The sequence below is a fragment of the Lithobates pipiens genome, unplaced genomic scaffold (genome assembly GCF_037356315.1).
Source record: "Lithobates pipiens isolate NorthernLeopardFrog02 unplaced genomic scaffold, aLitPip1_a1.2 Scaffold_10, whole genome shotgun sequence".
NCBI lineage: Eukaryota > Metazoa > Chordata > Amphibia > Anura > Ranidae > Lithobates > Lithobates pipiens.
The window spans coordinates 36,203,645-36,222,049 of NW_027507686.1; the positions used below are offsets into that span (position 1 = coordinate 36,203,645).

The 18,405-nt window shown below is 44.2% G+C and overlaps 1 protein-coding gene across 2 annotated transcripts in view; it reads right to left on the reverse strand.

Annotated features, from left to right (window-relative positions):
- The window catches only part of CDH5 (cadherin 5), a 103,441-nt gene extending 85,180 nt beyond the window's left edge, over positions 1-18,261 (reverse strand). For both annotated transcript variants that reach the window (XM_077454321.1, XM_077454310.1), the window contains exon 1: positions 18,116-18,261. The gene's annotated coding sequence lies outside the window, so the exon portion shown is untranslated. The remainder of the gene's footprint in view (positions 1-18,115) is intronic.
- Positions 18,262-18,405: the final 144 nt, after the last annotated feature.

The following is an 18,405-nucleotide window of genomic DNA, read 5'->3' on the forward strand; positions in this document are numbered from 1 at the left end:
GCCGGTCAGACGTCTTATTTGCGATTGCCCGACGCGATGGAACTCAACCTTCTATATGCTTGATAGGCTGCTCCAGCAGAAACGTGCAGTTAACGTCTACCTGTATGAACTCTGCGAAAGAAACGGTTCTGGGGAGCTGGGTTTTTTTTCACCGCGCCAGTGGCTGCTCATGCGCGACACATGCAGACTTCTGCGGCCATTTGAGGAGATCACCAAACTGGTCAGTCGCAGCCATGGCGCCATCAGTGACATGGTACCTTATGCCTTCTTTCTGGAGCGTGCATTGCGTCGTGTCATTGATCAGGCTGTGGAGGAGCAGGAGCGGGAAGATGAGGAAGTCGCAATGCTGGATGAATTCCCAGGGGGGGCTACTCTATCTGAGACAAGTCAACAACAGGAGTCTGATGAGGAGTCAGAGGAGGATGGTGCCGGGGCGGATGAGCAGGAGCAAGAAGAGCATGCTTTAAACCTTTCTGGGATCCCTGTTGTGCGAGGATGGGGAGAGGAGAATGAAGAGGACGACATTATCCTGGATGATGAGCAGGAGCCAGGCCACCACACCGCTTCCACTTTAGTGCAAATGGGGGCCTTCATGCTCCAGTGTTTTAATAGGGACCCCCGTATAAAAAGCATGAGGGTCAAGGACCAGTACTGGGTGGCAACGTACTTAGACCCCCGGTACAAACACAAAATGGCGGAAATGTTACCGCCGTCGCAGAGGGCTGTCAGAATGCAGCACTTCCAGGCCTTGCTTCGAGAAATGCTGCATTCTGCTTTTGCGTGCGCTGGCAGAGGAGCAATTCCCACTCCCAGAGAAGGATTTGCGGGTACCAATCCAACAGCGCCTGCAAGAAGAGGCCGGTTTGAAGATGTGTTGGTGACTTCGGATATGAGGTCATTCTTTCAGCCGACCCATCGACAGGTGTCATCCGGATCCAGCATCAGGGAACGCCTAGACCGTCAGGTGTCCGACTACATTGGGTTAACGGCCGATGTGGACGCTCTGAGGAGTGATGAACCCCTAGACTACTGGGTGGGCAGGCTTGACCTCTGGCCAGAGCTTGCCCAATTTGCAATCGAACTGTTGGCTTGCCCCTCATCCAGTGTCCTGTCCGAAAGGACGTTCAGCGCAGCAGGGGGGATTGTGACCGATAAGCGTACTCGCCTAGCTCACCACAGTGTTAACTACCTCACATTTCTAAAAATGAATGAGGCATGGATCTCGGAGGAATTCAACACATGTGACCAGTAGACCATGTATATGTCTATAAACTATTTTTTTAATCAAGCACACAGACCTTCTTAATTCATTTGGCTCACTTCCTTGACCCAAAAAAGCACACCGTACTATATGCCCCTACCCTCCTCTTTGAAGAGGTTGAGCGGTGTCATATTTCTACTGGGGCTGCTTATGATATCCCTGTGCTGTGCTGACTTCCTCCTGGGGGTTCTTATTATGAAGGGATCACACTATCCCTGTGCTGTGCTGACTTCCTCCTGGGGGTTCTTATTATGAGGGGATCACACCATCCCTGTGCTGTGCTGACTTCCTCCTGGGGCTGCTTACGGTGCTGCTGTCAGTGCTGTATGTCACGGTGCTGCTGTCAGCGCTGTATGTCACGGTGCTGCTGTCAGCGCTGTATGTCACGGTGCTGCTGTCAGTGCTGTATGTCACGGTGCTGCTGTCAGCGCTGTATGTCACGGTGCTGCTGTCAGCGCTGTATGTCACGGTGCTGCTGTCAGCGCTGTATGTCACGGTGCTGCTGTCAGCGCTGTATGTCACGGTGCTGCTGTCAGCGCTGTATGTCACGGTGCTGCTGTCAGCGCTGTATGTCACGGTGCTGCTGTCAGCGCTGTATGTCACGGTGCTGCTGTCAGCGCTGTATGTCACGGTGCTGCTGTCAGCGCTGTATGTCACGGTGCTGCTGTCAGTGCTCTGTATTACGGTGCTGCTGTCAGATGCCTCTATCACGGTGCATGTGTCATTCCGGTATGTCACGCTGCTGGTGATCATCTCCTGCACCCTCTTCTTTGCCTACCCTGGTCCCTGACCTTCCCTCTCCTCCATTGCCTTCATTAGCTCCATAGTCCTGAATTGTTAGAACAATTTCCCAAATAAAATAAAAATGCTTGTAGTTATCGATCCCAAATTCACCTCATACATGTATTATGTCATTGTCCAGATGGTGGGACTACGTTTTACCCCCTAATAATTACCACGTGGCCGCAAATTCGACATGAAGGTTTGCAAAGTTCGCCTCCCATTGAAGTCAATGGGGCCCGCGGCGAACGTTCGGTTTCGCGAACGTTTGGGTCCGTTCGCATTTCGCGTTCGCGAAACGTCCCGTCGGAAGTTCGTCCATCACTAGTCTTGAACAAATTAATTTCTAACAGTGTGTGTGGTTCTTGTTCAGGAAAGTCCTTTTCTTTCCACAAATCGAATGTCAAAAGCAAAAAAAATTTTCAGAAATGTTTGAAAATCTACCAGCGTATGCCCAGATTAAGGGTGGCAAACCTTTCAAAAACAGCTCTGCCCATCAGTAAAGTGGGCTTCCAAAAATCCTCCAACACCCGAGCTTAAAGTTGGCATTTGGTAACGAAGGACAGAAGTAATATATATTCCACACAGATCCACATCTTCCTGGATGTCAGGACTATAAAACTTCTACCCCATGCCGTTATGAATGATCATATGACAGTATTATAAAATATTAATTACAGCTTGATACATATCTAGTTGTAATCTCATCTGTCTGTTTACAAAGCAGATCTGCTAATTATTATCCCCGCAGATTGAGTCAATGCAATGAGCAATGAGCTATACTATGACACCCATCACCGTGACAGGCACCGAAATGAGATGCATAAACAGTGACGTTGTAAATAGAGTCTGCAGACAGAAACGAAATAAAATCCGTGTTCTGGAAAAGAAAGGTTTTCTTTTAACAATATGTGTCATGTTATGTATTTTCATTTCCAGAGGGTAACAACTAATTAAACCACTTAATTTAAATGGCAATGTGGGCAGTGTTTGCTGTTTTTGAAATTAAAAGTTTATCCTGCTTCAGAGGTCTCAGAATTCTGTATAGCCAAAATTGTACTTTTAGTTTTTAATGAACCTTTTTGATGTCTGTGTCCCCACTGAGTAGCTTTACCCTTTCTATTGGTCCTGGTGACACTGTCATTGGGATAGAAAGTGATAAGAAATCCAAACTTTTGTAGGCAGGTGCAGGGCCCCCTCCATCCTATAGGTGGCACTGTGCCTTTATTGCAGATGAATAGGAGTTTGTTAGGGGAATTGCCCCATTGTGGACTTTGTCGGGGTCTCAGAAAAGCCAACTGTCCAATTGTATGCTGCAACCGCTGGAGACCTCATGCGTCCATCTTAGCCCTTGTACACACGGTCGGAGAATCCGTCGGAATGTGTCCTATCGGACCGTGTTGTCGGATAATCCGACTGTGTGTGGTATGCATCGGACTGTTTCTGTCGGAATATCCGACGGACCAAATTTTACAACATGTTGGAAATATTTTCCGACCAACTGGTCCGATAGGACATACTCCGATCATGTGTAGAGAATTTCGATCGGACAAAGTGCCATGCATGCTCAGATCAAATTCCTACATCAAAGCTATTGGCTACTAGCCTGAACGTAGTCCCATCGTAACGAAATTACGTCATCACGTTCTGAAAGATCGGATTTTTCGACAACTTTGTCCGACCGTGTGTATGCAACAGTTTCGGACAAGATCCGACAGGCAGAATCGGACGGACAAAATCCGACGGATTTGGTTCGCGAAATGTCCAACCATGTGTACAAGGGCTTAGTCAAGAACGTTATATATGGGGTCTCCTGCATCATTTGGGCGCATCTGGAGCGTGTTGTAGGTCAGGGATAGAGACTCTGCTGGCTAGGAAAAGTGCATAGGGAGAGGTTCCTGGCGAGTAGGGTCAGTTCAGGGACCATACCTGTCTTGAGGAAACATCCCGGTATCCAAAACAGTAACATGGGGCTCCTCCCAGCAGCATTAAGGTGCTGTCTCATTACACTGCAAACTGCCACCCCTCCAGGGGAAGCCATCCTCTAGTAATACTAGCCCAAGCCTGGTGACATTGTGTACATAACAACTGCTATTTGCCTTATATCAGTGCCTACTAAAACTGTCCTTATTCATTACCGCTAATCTGTATTCAAATTACAACAACAAGAACTGTGTGTATGGTTTCTCCCTGATTGGGTAACTTTGGTCTAGGCCTTGCCTACACAAGTAAAGAAAAAACACAAAATGCAGCGCTCTGAAGGAATAATCAAATTAATTTCAACTTAGTACTGTATGCATAAACAATGCTATTTATTCCATAAAGTTAAAAAATGGTTGAACAGTCAAACTTTAAAATAAATGGTAGTGAACGTTTACCATTGACCTCAGAGTGGATAACAGGGAAGCAATCATCCGGGAGGCTTGCCGGGAGATGGTTTGAACATCAATCACCATCCAAGGAAATGGAGGGGAGAAAATTCAGTTCCTAGAGGGGGAGCGTACTGGCTGCTGGCAAAACCTGCCAGCTCCAGTTGGATGCCATGGCTGGATGGTGGTCAGCAGGATAAATAGAAAGGCAACCTGTGTGATGTAAATGGCCCCAGAGGGAGCAACCAAGCCGAGCAGGGTTGATATTCTCAGCGCGCCTTCTGTGACGTCACTACTGTGCCGGAGATGAAGGGGAAAGGTGACTTCACACAGGTTGCCTTTCTATCCATCCTGCCGACCACCCTCCAGCCGTGGCATCCATCAGATTTTATATGAAAATCAAAGATAACTAAAATCTTTGATCAAAATTCTACCAGTGTTAGGCCGGCATTACTGCATTATTGTATTAAGCCCTCCTAGTTGTTATCTCGGACTTCACAATTGTTAGCTTTTATTTAGAGATCTAAGAATGGGAGTAGATGAATAGTTTAGTAAAAATATACTGGGTAGGGCTGACACCACTCAGTCAACATAAATGATGTGTGTCGTTACCCCCAAAAGGGATTCAGGTAGATGTGTTTACTGCTGAAAAAATTGTTAGTTTTAGTTTCATTCGTTTTTGTTTTTTCGGGTCATTCATTATGATCAAAATTCAAAAATTCGGAAATTCAGAAATTTTGAAATTCAGAAATTCGGAAATTCTAAAATCTGGAGATTTGAAAGTTTGGAAATTCGATAATTCAAAATTAAAAAATCCGAAATTCGGAAATGAGAAAATCCAAAAATAAATACGAAAATCCCAAATAATTAACTAACTAGAGCACAGTGGTTTGCTATAATTGTAGAAATCCAACAAATGACATGTAAAATTTGCTAAGTGGCCCATGTCTGAGAACAGAAGAGTAGAGTATTCTGAGGAGAGGAAGAGGGAGAGGGAGTTGTAGGGAAAAGGAGTTATAAGTCTTTTACTTTTGCTTGCTTTTTTTGTTTTTTGTTGGAGGGTGGATAATAATTAGACCGGGGGTGGGGTTAAAGGGAGAAAAAGAGAATTCACACAGTTAAAAAACTCATTAATGGTAATACAAGATACACAGTTGGATGGAAGTATTTAGGATGTTATAAAAAGACGCTGTAATGCCGTGTACGCACAATCAGGATTCTCGTCGGAAAAAGCTGTAATGGTTTTCCCGTCGGAATTCCGCTCAAACTGTCTTGCCTACACACGGTCACACCAATTTCCATCTGCCAAGAACTCGGTGACGTACAACACGTACGACGGGACTAGAAAAAGGAAGTTCAATAGCCAGTAGCCAATAGCTTCCATCTTGTAGTTGAATCTGAGCATGCGTGAGTTTTTGCGCGTCGGAATTGCATACACACGATCGGAAGTTTTTCCATCCGGAAAATTGAGAACATGCTATCAAATTTTTGCTGGCGGGAATTCGGCCAGCTAAATTCTGATGGAGCATACACACGGTCGTATTTTCCGATGAAAAGCTCTCATCGATCTTTTGCTGGCCGAAATTCCGATCGTGTGTACGCGGTATAAGACTGTGATGAATTGTACTGTGAAATCTATGAAAAAATAAAGAATTTATAAAAAAAACAAATAATTAACTAACTAATAATAACTGACTATTAAATTATAGGTATTGGAATTTCCTTTCAAATTTGTCTGTGAATGTAACAAATACGGATATATCCGATGTTACGAATTATCCAAAATGATTAATGCCGCATCTAAACAAATAGAACATAACGTTAATAACAATGAATAATAATAAAAAAGTTATTATTGTTATTAATTTGTTACATTCCATTTGTTTAGATGCGGCATTCGTTATTTTGGATAATTTGTTACTTCTGATAAATTAGTATTCGTCATGTTCACTAACAATCAAATTTGAGAGGAAATTCCAATACCTATAATTTAATAGTTAGTAATAGTTATTATTGTCAGTTGGTTAGTTATTATTTTGGATTATCGGATTTTCGTTCTCATTTTTGGATTTTCGTTCTTATTTTTGGATTTTTGAATTTTCGAATTTCCGAAATGTTTGGGGGAAAAATTTGTTAAATGGGTTTTCATTAATGAATATGTCGAATCTTGTGAAAAACTAATTTGGAACGAAAGGAATTGCAGATGTCTAGATTCAGGAGTGGTTTTCAGGAGTGGATTGCAATTCTGGTAGATCAGCGGGTATTTTCTGTACTTGCAGATTTTTGTGATAAAACATGGTGGAATGTGCATGTATTGCACTGATTGCATATGTTTGGTTTTTACAGCTTAGAAACAGTCCAAACCACAAGAGAGATTTCTTCCTTTCCTTCACTACCGCAGGCATGCAACGCCAGTATCTGCCCGTAATAGTTCTATCTGATAAGCTGATTGGTGCTATCATAGTGTGTTCATGTTACTGCTTACCACCAACAGACAGGAAACATTTATGACCTTGGAGGACTTGGCATGTCTGTGGATGTGAATTGCAGCATCTTGTGGTTGGATTAAGCCGCGTACACACGTAGCGGTATGTCCGACGTACTTAGTCTGGCAGACTTCCCGCCAGACTGTCCGTCTGACTTTCCGAACGGGCTACTTGCCCACACACGGCACTTTTTGAGCGGACTAATACGGCGTACTAAGTCCGCCGTACTATCCGCCCTACTTTTGAAATGAACGGACTCGTCCACACACGCGGAGGAAAGTCCGCTCATTTCAAGCGCGTCTCCAGGTAGGCGGGGCCCGCGAAGGAGACGTCGCTGGCCCCGCCGCCTGGTATGGACTTAAAGGGGAACCCCAACGCCGAAAGAAATCGGCGTGGGGGTCCCCCCCAAGTCCACAACAAACCCTTGTCCGAGCACGCTACCCGGCCGGCCAGGAAAGGGGGGGGGCGAGCGAGCGCCCCCCTCCTGAGCCGTACCAGGCCGCGTGCCCTGAACATGGGGGTGCCTTGGGGAAGGGGGGGGGGGCGCGCGGCCCCCCCACCCCAAAGCACCTTGTCCCCATGTTGATGAGGACAAGGGCCTCTTCCCGACAACCCTGGCCGTTGGATGTCGGGGTCTGCGGGCGGGGGGCTTATCGGAATCCGGGAGCCCCCTTTAATAAGGGGGCCCCCGGATACCGGCCCCCCCACCCTATGTGAATGAGTATGTGGTACAATGTACCCCTACCCATTCACCTGTAAAATAAAAGTACAAAAGAAACACAACACACGAGATAAAATACTTTATTGCACAGCTCCGGGGGTCTTCCGTCTTCGGGGGTCTTCTCGCCGGACTCCTCCGCTATCTTCTTGTAGCTCTTTTGCTAGTGGAGGAGCCCGGCTTTCTTCCTCGCCGCCAGCCTCTTCTTCCGACTTCGGGGGTCTTGTCCCCCTCTTCGGTTCTTCTGCCGGGCCACCGCGCCTTCTTATAGCTCTTTTACAGGCGGTGGCCCGGTCTTCTGTCGCCGCCACCACCGCCTTCCATTCTTCTTCTTCTCCTCCAGGAGATGTTGACTCGACGATCTCTCTGGCCGCAATGCCAGGGACGCGCTGCGCTGCCACTTATATAGGGACAAGGGGCGGTGTCACATGGGTTGGTCCCTTCCCCAAGGCACCCCCCATGTTGAGGGCACGCGGCCTGGTACGGCTCAGGGGGGGGCGCTAGCTCGCCCCCCCTTTCCTGGCCGGCCGGGCAGCGTGCTCGGACAAGGGTCTGTTGTGGACTTGGGGGGACCTCCACGCCGATTTTTTTGGGCGTTGGGGTTCCCCTTTAAGTTCATACCAGGCGGCGGGGCCAGCGACGTCTCCTTCGTGGGCCCCGCCTACCTGGAGACCCGCTCGTAATGAGCGGACTTTTCTCCGGGCGGGAAAAGTCCGCTCATTTCAAAAGTACGGCGGACTGGCACACACACGGCCGGATTGTCCGCCGAAATGCGAGTCCGGCGGGAAGATTGGTGTGCAACACGGCATTCTAAGTGCGCCGTACTTTCGGGTCAAAAAAGTATGCCGGAGGCTACACACGAGGGGATTGTTTGGCGGACTTGAGTTTGCCGGACTTTTCCACCGGATTGTTTGATCGTGTGTATGCGGCATTAAAGTGTGAGAAATCTAATTCATGGACGATTTGGTCAGCCCCATACATAACAGTCTGGCCTGTTCATATATAGCTATGCATCCGTTTCTGAAGAGGTACATTTTTTTTTTACCCTTAAAATATTCATGGTTTTTAACACACGTGGTCATATTTTGTGGCCGATGTGTACAAAATTGGAATGCCCGATTTTCAATTTTATAACCCAGTTCGCTCATTCCGAAATGCAGCTTATCACAATTAAAGTGGAACTATAGGCAAAAACGTAAAAAAAAATAAAAAAATTGGTAAGGAGGAAGTTAGAGGAAACCCCTGTTAACTACTTCAATACCGGGCACTTACACCCCCTTCCTGGACAAGCCAATTCTCAGCTTTCAGCGCTGTCGCTATTTAAATGACAATTGCGCGGTCGTGCTACACTGTACCCAAACAGAATTGTTATCATTTTGTTCCCACAAATAGGTTTTCTTTTGTTTGTTATAAAATTTTGGATTAATAAGCAAGTTTTCTCCTTTAATGATGGGCACTGATAAGGCGGCACCGATGCGGTGGCACTGATGCGCACTGATAGGCGGCACTGATGGGCACTCATGGGTGACACTGGTGGGCACTGATAGGCGACACTGGGCACTGATGGGTACTTTTGGGTGGCACTGATATGTGGCACTTATAGATGGCATTGATAGGCATTATTGATGGCACTGGCAGGCATTGGGAATGGGCACTGATTGGCAGCTGCCTGGACACTAATTGGCAATTCCCTGGTGGTCTAGGGTGGCATACTTGGTGGTCCAGTGTGGTGGCAATCCCTGGTGGTCCTGGCAGCATCCCGGTGGCCCTGGGTGGGCATCCGAGGGGGGGCTCCCCGTCAGGAGAGCAGCCTATCGGCTCTCCTCTACTCGTGTCTGTCAGACGCGCGTGAGAAAAAGCCGATCAACGGCTCTCCCTGTTTACATCATGATCAGCCGTGATTGGACACGGCTGATCATGTGGTAAAGAGCCTCCATCAGAGGCTCTTTACGGAGATTGGTGTAGTGGTGTGCGCAAGAGTGGTCTTTCTGCAGGGGCGTCATATGACATCCACCCAGAATGAGACCTGCGCCTCCCAGCCGTCATTTGACGGCCGGCGGGTGGGAAGTGGTTAATTAAAGGAACCCCTTGTGGCCCCCCAGGTCACCAGAACTAGTGTCCCTATTGGAAGATTTTTCCTATACAGTAATACCTTAGATTACGAGCATAATTTGTTCCAGAAGTATGCTTGTAATCCAAAGCACTCATATATCAAAGCGAGTTTCCCCATAGGAAATAATGTAAACTCGGATAATCCATTCCACAGCCACTGCTGGTCTATGCAGTACCGCATGTGGCCAGAGGTGCGGGGGGCACCGGAGACACCCGGAGACCACTCGGAGACACTCGGGAACGTAGTGTCATCAAGTGTCTCCGAGCGTCACCGCTGCCCCGCACCTCTGGCCAAATGCGGTACTGCACACCCCAGCTGCTTGAATCCTGCTTGTCTTGTGAGGCAACGCTTACAAAATGAGCCATTTTTAATTTGCAAAAAAAAAATAGCTTGTATTGCGAAACGCTTGTAAACCATGCTGCTCGCAATCTGAGGTTCCACTGTATTACTTTTTTGAAGACAACTAAAAAATTTAGATTTTCCTTTCCTTTCACTTTCACAGGACAAATAGAGAGGGTGAATTCCACTAGCAGGGATACAGACAGCAATAAAAACCTAATACAGTTATACTTTAATTCAGCTGAATAGTTAAAAAATGCTTTAGTTAAATAGTTAAAAATAAAAGTTGCACCTCTTGCTACCATTCCCACCTCCTCTCCAGTGCTCTGTGGACTCCTAAGATCCCATAGGAGGGGCGAAATGCATCAGAGAAATCTGGGCGTGTCCTCTATGCTTATTTGGAACAATAAAGTTTGTGTTGCAGACATTGCAGCGTACAACCCCTTTTTGGATTGTGTATGCTCTTACGGGTGGAGATGGAGCCCCAAGATTGTACCCGCTGCTGGAGTCACTGGCTGAGCTTGGGAGCAGTTTTTGGAGGTTATCAACATTCATCTCCACTTCCGTCAGCTGAATCCCCACCGCTTTGTGGACCAGCACTGTACAAAATGTCACCTCTGTTACCATTTCTTTTTATTGCTGCCATCTGATTGGTTGGTATGGGGCTATAACAAAGGGGGCACACTTAAGCTGAGTGATTTCTAAGGACTTTCCATCAATAAGTAACTTAAAGTTGCATTTATCATTTAATTAACCTCTTGCCGACCAGCCACTGTCATTATACTGTGGCAGGTCGGCACGATTCCGTGAGCTGTCGTAGCTGTACGTCGGCTCCTTTAAGCGCGCGCACCTGCTGCACTCAGGGGGTGCTGATGCTCATGGCTGACGGTCGCAATGACCGCCGAGCACGAGAGGCAGAGCAGGAACATGTGTATGTAAACACACAATCCCTGTCCTGTGAGGAGATACAGATCATGAGTTCCTAATAGCTAGGAACCATGATCTGTCATTTCCTCTAGGTCAGTCCCCTCCACCTACAGTTAGAACACACACATGGGACACAGTTAACCCCTTGATCGCCCCCTAGTGTTAACCCCTTCCCTGCCAGTGACATTTTTACAGCAATCAGTGCATTTTTATAGCACTGATCGCTGTATAAATGTCAATGGTCCCAAAAATTTGTAAAAAGTGTCCGATGTGTCCGCCGCAATATTGCAGTCCCAATAAAAATCGCCGCCATTGCAAGTAAAAATAAAAAAAATATAATAAAAATGCCATAAATCTAGCCCCTATTTTGTAGAAGCTATAAGTTTTGCGCAAGCCGATCAACTTATTGCGATTTTTTTTTTTTTTTTTTTTACCAAACATATGTAGAAGAATACATATCGGCCTACAATCGGGAAAAAATTGCTTTTTTTATAGCAAAAAGTACAAAATGTTGTATTTTTTCAAAATTGTCGCTCTTTTTTTGTTTATAGCGCAAAAAATAAAAACCGCAGAGGTGATCAAATACCACCAAAATAAATCTCTATTTGTGGGAAAAAGAGAATGTCAATTTTGTTTGGGTGTAACGTCGCTCGACCGCGCAATTGTCAGTTAAAGCGATGCAGTGCCAAATCGCAAAAAATGGCCTGGGTCATTCAGTAGCCAAATCTTCCAGGGCTTAAGTGGTTAATACAGGCCTTTGTATAATATAGATAACTTACACAACACTTTACATATTGAACATTCACATCAGCCCCTGCCCTCGAGCTGCTTGTAATCGAAGGTCCCTATCTCACATGCATATACTAGGGCAAATTTAGACAGCAGCCAATTAGCCTACTGGCATGTCTTTGGCACACAGGAGGAAGCCAACAAAAGTGCAGGGAGAACATGCAAACTCCATGCATATAGTATCCTGTCTGGGAATTGAACTGAGGTCCCTAATGCTACAAGGCAGAGGTGCTAACCAACAAGCCACTGTGCTGCATTGTTCTATGTATAGAGGTTTAAATTGTGCAATGAGCCCATCATATTTTGGTTTCTATAGGCAAAACAGACACTTTCCATAATTTATGCCCATATAAAATAAAAAAAAAAAAAAACAGTTAAAAATACAATGGGTTGAACAAAGTACGGTAAATTCCACAGTTTTTTTTTTAAAGTTGAATAAACTGTGATCATGCACAATAAGGTCTGACCTTATTCCTTTATACTGAATACTTCATTTCCTTTTCTTTTTAAACAAAAGCAGGATGTGATCCAGGACTTGGCTAACCTCTTATAAATCATGGCAGTTTCCAAATTCCCTTTTCTTTAGGTGTTTACGTATGTTAATACTCAAAATAAAAGAGCCAAAAGACCTAAAACAAAAAAGTTAGTTTTTATAAGAGTTTCTAATACCATTCACCATCTCCCCGAAAACGGAGATATATGTATTAAGTGCCATTGTAAGGCAACAGAGTCTTAGGACAGGAAGTCAGGAATGTGTTGGAAAATATCACTCCATGGTTTCCACCTTTATTTAAAAATATCCATTTAGATAATTTCCTGGAGCTTTTAGATATTTTTACATATTTTCCATTAAAACTACTGCACCTAAACCAATTTGTAATTTATGGGTAGGGGTAATGTTAGGTGATTTTTTATTTTTTATTTTTTCAGAAGTTAGCAGCCAGCAACACAAAATTGAAGAGGTTCAATATAGCAATTGACTACTGAGCCCAGTGGGGTTGATTTACAAAAGTTGGCGAGTGCAAAATCTGGTGCAGCTGTGTATAGAAACCAATCAGCTTTCAGTTTTTTTTTTTTTTTTTTTTGTCAAAGCTTAATTGAACAACCTGAAGTTGGAAGCTGATTGGCTACCATGCACAGCTGCACCACATTTTGCAATTCATGCACTCGTTTTACAGCTCATATTTCCCAGTGGGGTGTTACTTGCAGTTGTTATGAGAGATGTTTATAAGAAAAAGGGCCATTGTACATGCTGAATTAGCAAAATATTGATATATTGAATCCTTTGTTAGTGATGGACAAACATCTAATGGAACGGTTCGCGAACGCGCACAAATGTTTGTGAATCGCAGGTTTGCGGAGGGTCCCATGCATTTTAATGGCAGGTGAACATTAAAAACCTCCAGGTCATATTTGCAGCCACAAAATACTTACTAGCTATGCACACACAGTCCCTACACTGACATACCAGAAGTATTAAGCAAATCTGCGATCGACAACGACAAGCATTTTTTTTTTATCTGTGAAATTTCCTCAATTCAGGAGTGCATGAAGGCCATGGAGGATAGGCAAGGTTAGGCCAAGCTATGAAGGGGGTGCAGGAGATGATCCTGCTATTGGAAAAGTTGCCATAATTTTATTTTATTTTTTTATAAGTTATTGTAGCAGGTATCCCAAATTTAGGGGTGACCTGAGCAATAGTTGGCTCGGGTCTTCTAATTGTGTGGACTCTGCCTTGCTGCTGTTTCACCTGGAGTGCAGTTTCCCTTAGGTGTATAGGTGGTGCCGACGCTTGTACCCAGGGTTGAACCACAGGTGATGGAGTGGCTATTGGGGGTCCTCTCTCGGCAGCCGTGCAGGGGGAGTGGTCTACCCACTGTGCATGCCGGAAGAGGGTACAAAAGGGGCAGGCGCCATTGTTCTGGGCGCAAATACCCGGGGACCTGTACCCGGAGGAGTGTATCCCCTCGAGGGGGTATACGAGCATTGACTGTGGGGTCTCAGGCACCTTCAGCCCGAGGCTACGGAGTTCCAGGTAGGCCCAGTATCTTTAACTGGGTCTACAAAGCCAGAAACTCAGGGAGCCCAGTCCTTCAAAGGACTTTTGTGGACCTATATTCGTTAGCGATTTTGTGTCGCTACAGTCTGTCCCTGCGACACACAACAACCTCTCTCTACACTGACAAAAGAGCTGCAGAACCGCTCAGCAGTCACAATGCTGCACAGTAGAAATGCACTATAATATGCTTTCTATAGTTGAAAGTATATTATAAGTGTATTACACCCCTATATACTGCACACCAAACAATAGTACACCTATACCAGTCCTTAAAAGGACTTTTGGGGACCTAATAGCTAGTGATTACAGACTGCCCCTGCTCCACACAGCAACCTCTCCCTACACTGACAAAAGACAAAGTGTAAAATGGCAGCCAGATAAGGTCTATTTATAAGGTAGGGGGTATGTCCATGTGCTGAAATGTCTCAATTGGCTGTCCTGTACCACATGATGGATGTGTCATGGGTCAAAGTTCTTCACAATGTAAAAGAATATGGCGGCCACGGACAGCGCCATATATCCGCTGGTTTGGCGAATAGTGAATGAGCAAAGTTTGCCGTGAACCGCAAGGCCATCTCTATGCTTAGTTTAAAAATGAAAAGATGCAGTGTACGTATATATATATATATATATATATATATCTATATATACACACACTATATATATATATATATATATATATATATATATATATACACACACACACACACACACACACACACACACACACTGTATATAGGAGGTTTCTATAATGATTTTTTACTACCATATCAAGCCTCACTTTTAAAAGTGACAGAAAAAGAATACACGTGTGTTGCTTGTAGTAACAAATCACATTATTTCTATGCTATTAATAAAGTTATATATAAAGACAAAACTTTTTTGCTTTTAGTTTTGGATAGAGTAGGGAATGATTAAATCCATGGCAAATTTTCCTTTGTCTATGCTCTGTTAAGCCTCGTACACACGATCCGATTGTTGGTAGGGGATTGTGTGATGACAGACTGTTGGCCTTAATCCGACCATTTTTATGCTCCTTCAGACAATTGTTGTCCAACTTTCTGCCAACAAATGTTGGATGGCAGGCTAGTACATTTATGGTGGACAACGGTCTGTTGTCATATTTTTGTATCGTCTGTACACAAGTCCATCACACAAATGTCCAAAGTACAAACATGCATGCTTGGAATCAATGCTCACCAAACACGACATTAGCAGAAGGTGCCCAAAGAGTGGCGCTCAAGAGCTGAAATTCCACGTAGTGCATCACTACGACAATTGTGTGCCGTTAGTATGCAGGACAAGTTCCTGGCATGCACTCTTCAGACAAAAGTCTGACGTTCTGTTGGCCAACAATCCGATCATGTGTACGAGATTTCCTCTTTCATGTCCTATCTTTGGGTACAATGGAAAATAAGATTTCTCCAAAGTAAGGGGGAAATACTCTCTTAAGCCTCATACACACGGTACAATTAGAGTTGCCATCTCGTCCCTTTAAACCCGAAACACTTTTGAATTACACAGGTTCAGAGGCTAATTAAATGCAGATAAGGCACCAAGTGAGTTTAATTGCCACCTTAATCAACCACAGAACCTATGTAATTAATATGTGTTCAGGTTTAAAGGGATGAGGTGGCAACCATAGGTAAAATTGTTGGCAGGGGATTGTCTGTTGACAGACTGTTGTCCTAAAATCTTACTGTTAGTATGCTTCTTTTGACAATTGTTGTCCAATTTTCCACCAACAAATATTGGATGACAGGCTAGTAAATTTTTCGGCGGACAACGGTTTGACATCAGATTTTTGTATGGTTAGTACACAAATGCCAAAAGTACAAACACGCATGCTCGCAATCAATGCTCACCAAATAAGGGAAGAAGGGGCCTAAAGGGTGGTGCTCAAGCGCTGAAATTCCTCGTAGTACGTGACTACGTTCGTGTTTGTTGCACGACAATTGTGTACCGTTAGTATGCAAGACAAGTTCCTGGCACACGCCCTTTTGACAAAAATCAGACTCTCGGTTGGCCAACAATCATACCGTGTGTACGAGGCTTTAGACAGCTGTAACCGGAACAAGTGTCTCCATTAAAAGATTTCTCCTGTATTTCAATACTGAGGCAACAACAATTCAAAGTTTTCAATTTTATTTTTTCATACCAAAGACAAGGGTCACAGAGAGAGCCAATTACCACTCAAGTGGTAATGTACATGCTTTAATACATGTTGTTTTAAGGCAGTCTATTCATTATGAATTGGCTACCAACGCACCATAACAGATGAAAAACCGAGCATGACCCATTTTTTTAACAACATTGTACACCACAACACATAGGAGTTGATTTACTAAAACTGGAGAGTGCAAATTCTGGTGTAGCTCTGCATAGAAACCAATCGGCTTCCAGTTTATTTTAAAGAGGAGAGCCAGCTTTAAAAAAATTTTTTTTTAAAGTCAGCAGCTGCAAACACTGCAGCTGCTGACTTTTAATAAGCAGACTTACCTGTCCAGGGCACCCGCGATGTCGGCCGCCCGAGGCTGACCCGTCCCTCGGCTCTCGGGCCCTGGCACCGCCATTCTAACTAAGGGAAACAGGCAGTGGAGCCTTGCGGCTTCACTGCCCGTTTCCTACTGCGCATGCGCAAGTCACGCAGGGCTTTGTGAATGGGGCGCGCTGTGTTCTGGGACACACAGTTCCCAGAACACACAGCGCCCCATTACCCAGAAGACGCCGCACGGAGGAGAGAAGACCGAAGATCACCGCGGAGGAGGAAGAGGCAGATTAGGACGATATGCCTAGCAACAGGCATTTCTGATAAGTTTAAAAAAAATTTTTTTCAGTTTTTGTTCTTCTGATTTTTTGCTAAATTTTTATGTATTTTTGTTTTTCAGGGTGGCCCTCCACTTTAAGGCAGAAGCTGATTGTTTACCATGCACAGCCCCACCAGATTTAATCTCTAATTTTAGTAAATCAACCCTACAGTGTATGTGTTGTGGTGTGCTGAAGTGCGTTGTGTGGGAACCTGAGGTTCTAACAACTACCTTACTCAATCCAGGTTGAAAAATAAAACAACAAAAAAATAAAAACAATTTTGATTTAGATATATTAAAAAAAATGAAAAGGAAACCCAAATTGATGCTATATGTTGATAGCAGAAATGAACTGTAGCTTTATCAATGATAGTTGCCAAAATACAAACAGCTCTAAAATAACAAAGGTATTATCAAGGCATAATGATTTGAAGGACAGTTTCTGGTTTGGGTAGCGATAATGTTCTCCACATGCATTATACATCTAATAAAAGAGAATGTAAAGAAAAACAGAGAAAGAAGTATAAAAGAATGAAAACCGGAGGGGGGGGGGGGGGCACCAGACTATATATATTTTTTAATACCTAGTTAAAAAGAACTACAGTAAAATATTTATACCTAGATTTGAATTAGAATGGGGAAGATTTTATTGCTGTCTGGGTCCATATTGCAAAGATTTACCCTCACTATTTGTCATGGTGACCATTTTCAATGAGGTGAAGATTGAAAATAGAGTGTTGTCACCAGTAGAGAGGACATATCTTCCAATGGGGACACTTGGTACTATGGCAGTTGGCAAAGGTGAGATTTTCCCATCCCTATGGGGATATTTCCACTCACATTCTCTTGTGTCTCTAGGACAGTGATGGGGAACCTTGGCACCCCAAATGTTTTGGAACTACCTTTCCCATGATGCTCATGAACTCTGCAGTGTAGTTGAGCATCATGGGAAATGTAGTTCCAAAACATCTGGGGTGCCAAGGTTCTCCATCACTGCTCTAGGACAAGAAGTCAAGGGAAGTCATCCGTATGGGAACACAGGTAAAAAATACAAAATTGGATAAATTGTAATCCTCTATACAAAATTAAAAAAAATATTTTAAATATTGTTTTAGGGTTGTCTAAAATGCATTTCAAACAGTAAAGCATGTTAAATAAAACAAATACAAATAAGTTTGTTGTAACTGAATATGGTAATCACTCCCAATTAAAATGTAAATCATTTAGTAAAATGTTAAATTCCCATTCCAGCCACAGACAGGAAAGAACACTTTCAAAATAATTGGAACAATGTACACTAGTTTAGCCTAATAAAACCCTGGGAGGAATGATATTACTGTTGTTGTCTGTTCCAATGAGCCTAAAAAGTGTGCTCACGCTAGGCTTCTGATACGTGCAACTACCAGTTGTTCTACGGAGGTCAAAACGGCACTCCAAACAAGGGTACAGCATAGAGTAACCACTTACCTGTGTTAAAGAAGCACAAAATGTTCCAACACCAACTAAAGAAGAAGTCAATAATCCACCAGCCGCCGTCTCAGCAAAGAACGGAGAAGAGGAGTAATGGCTTTCCAGAATGTCCACTGTTCTCCAGTTTGGGAATGAGCTGGACTCCCACCCAGCAGACTTCCTTCCTGCGATTGTTCTTCCCGTTATGGAGGCTTCAAACCAGCTCACTTCATGGAGGAAACTAGATAAACTCGGTTCAGATTTTTTTCTGTGTGCTTTTTATTTCTAGAAACACAAGCTTATAATGA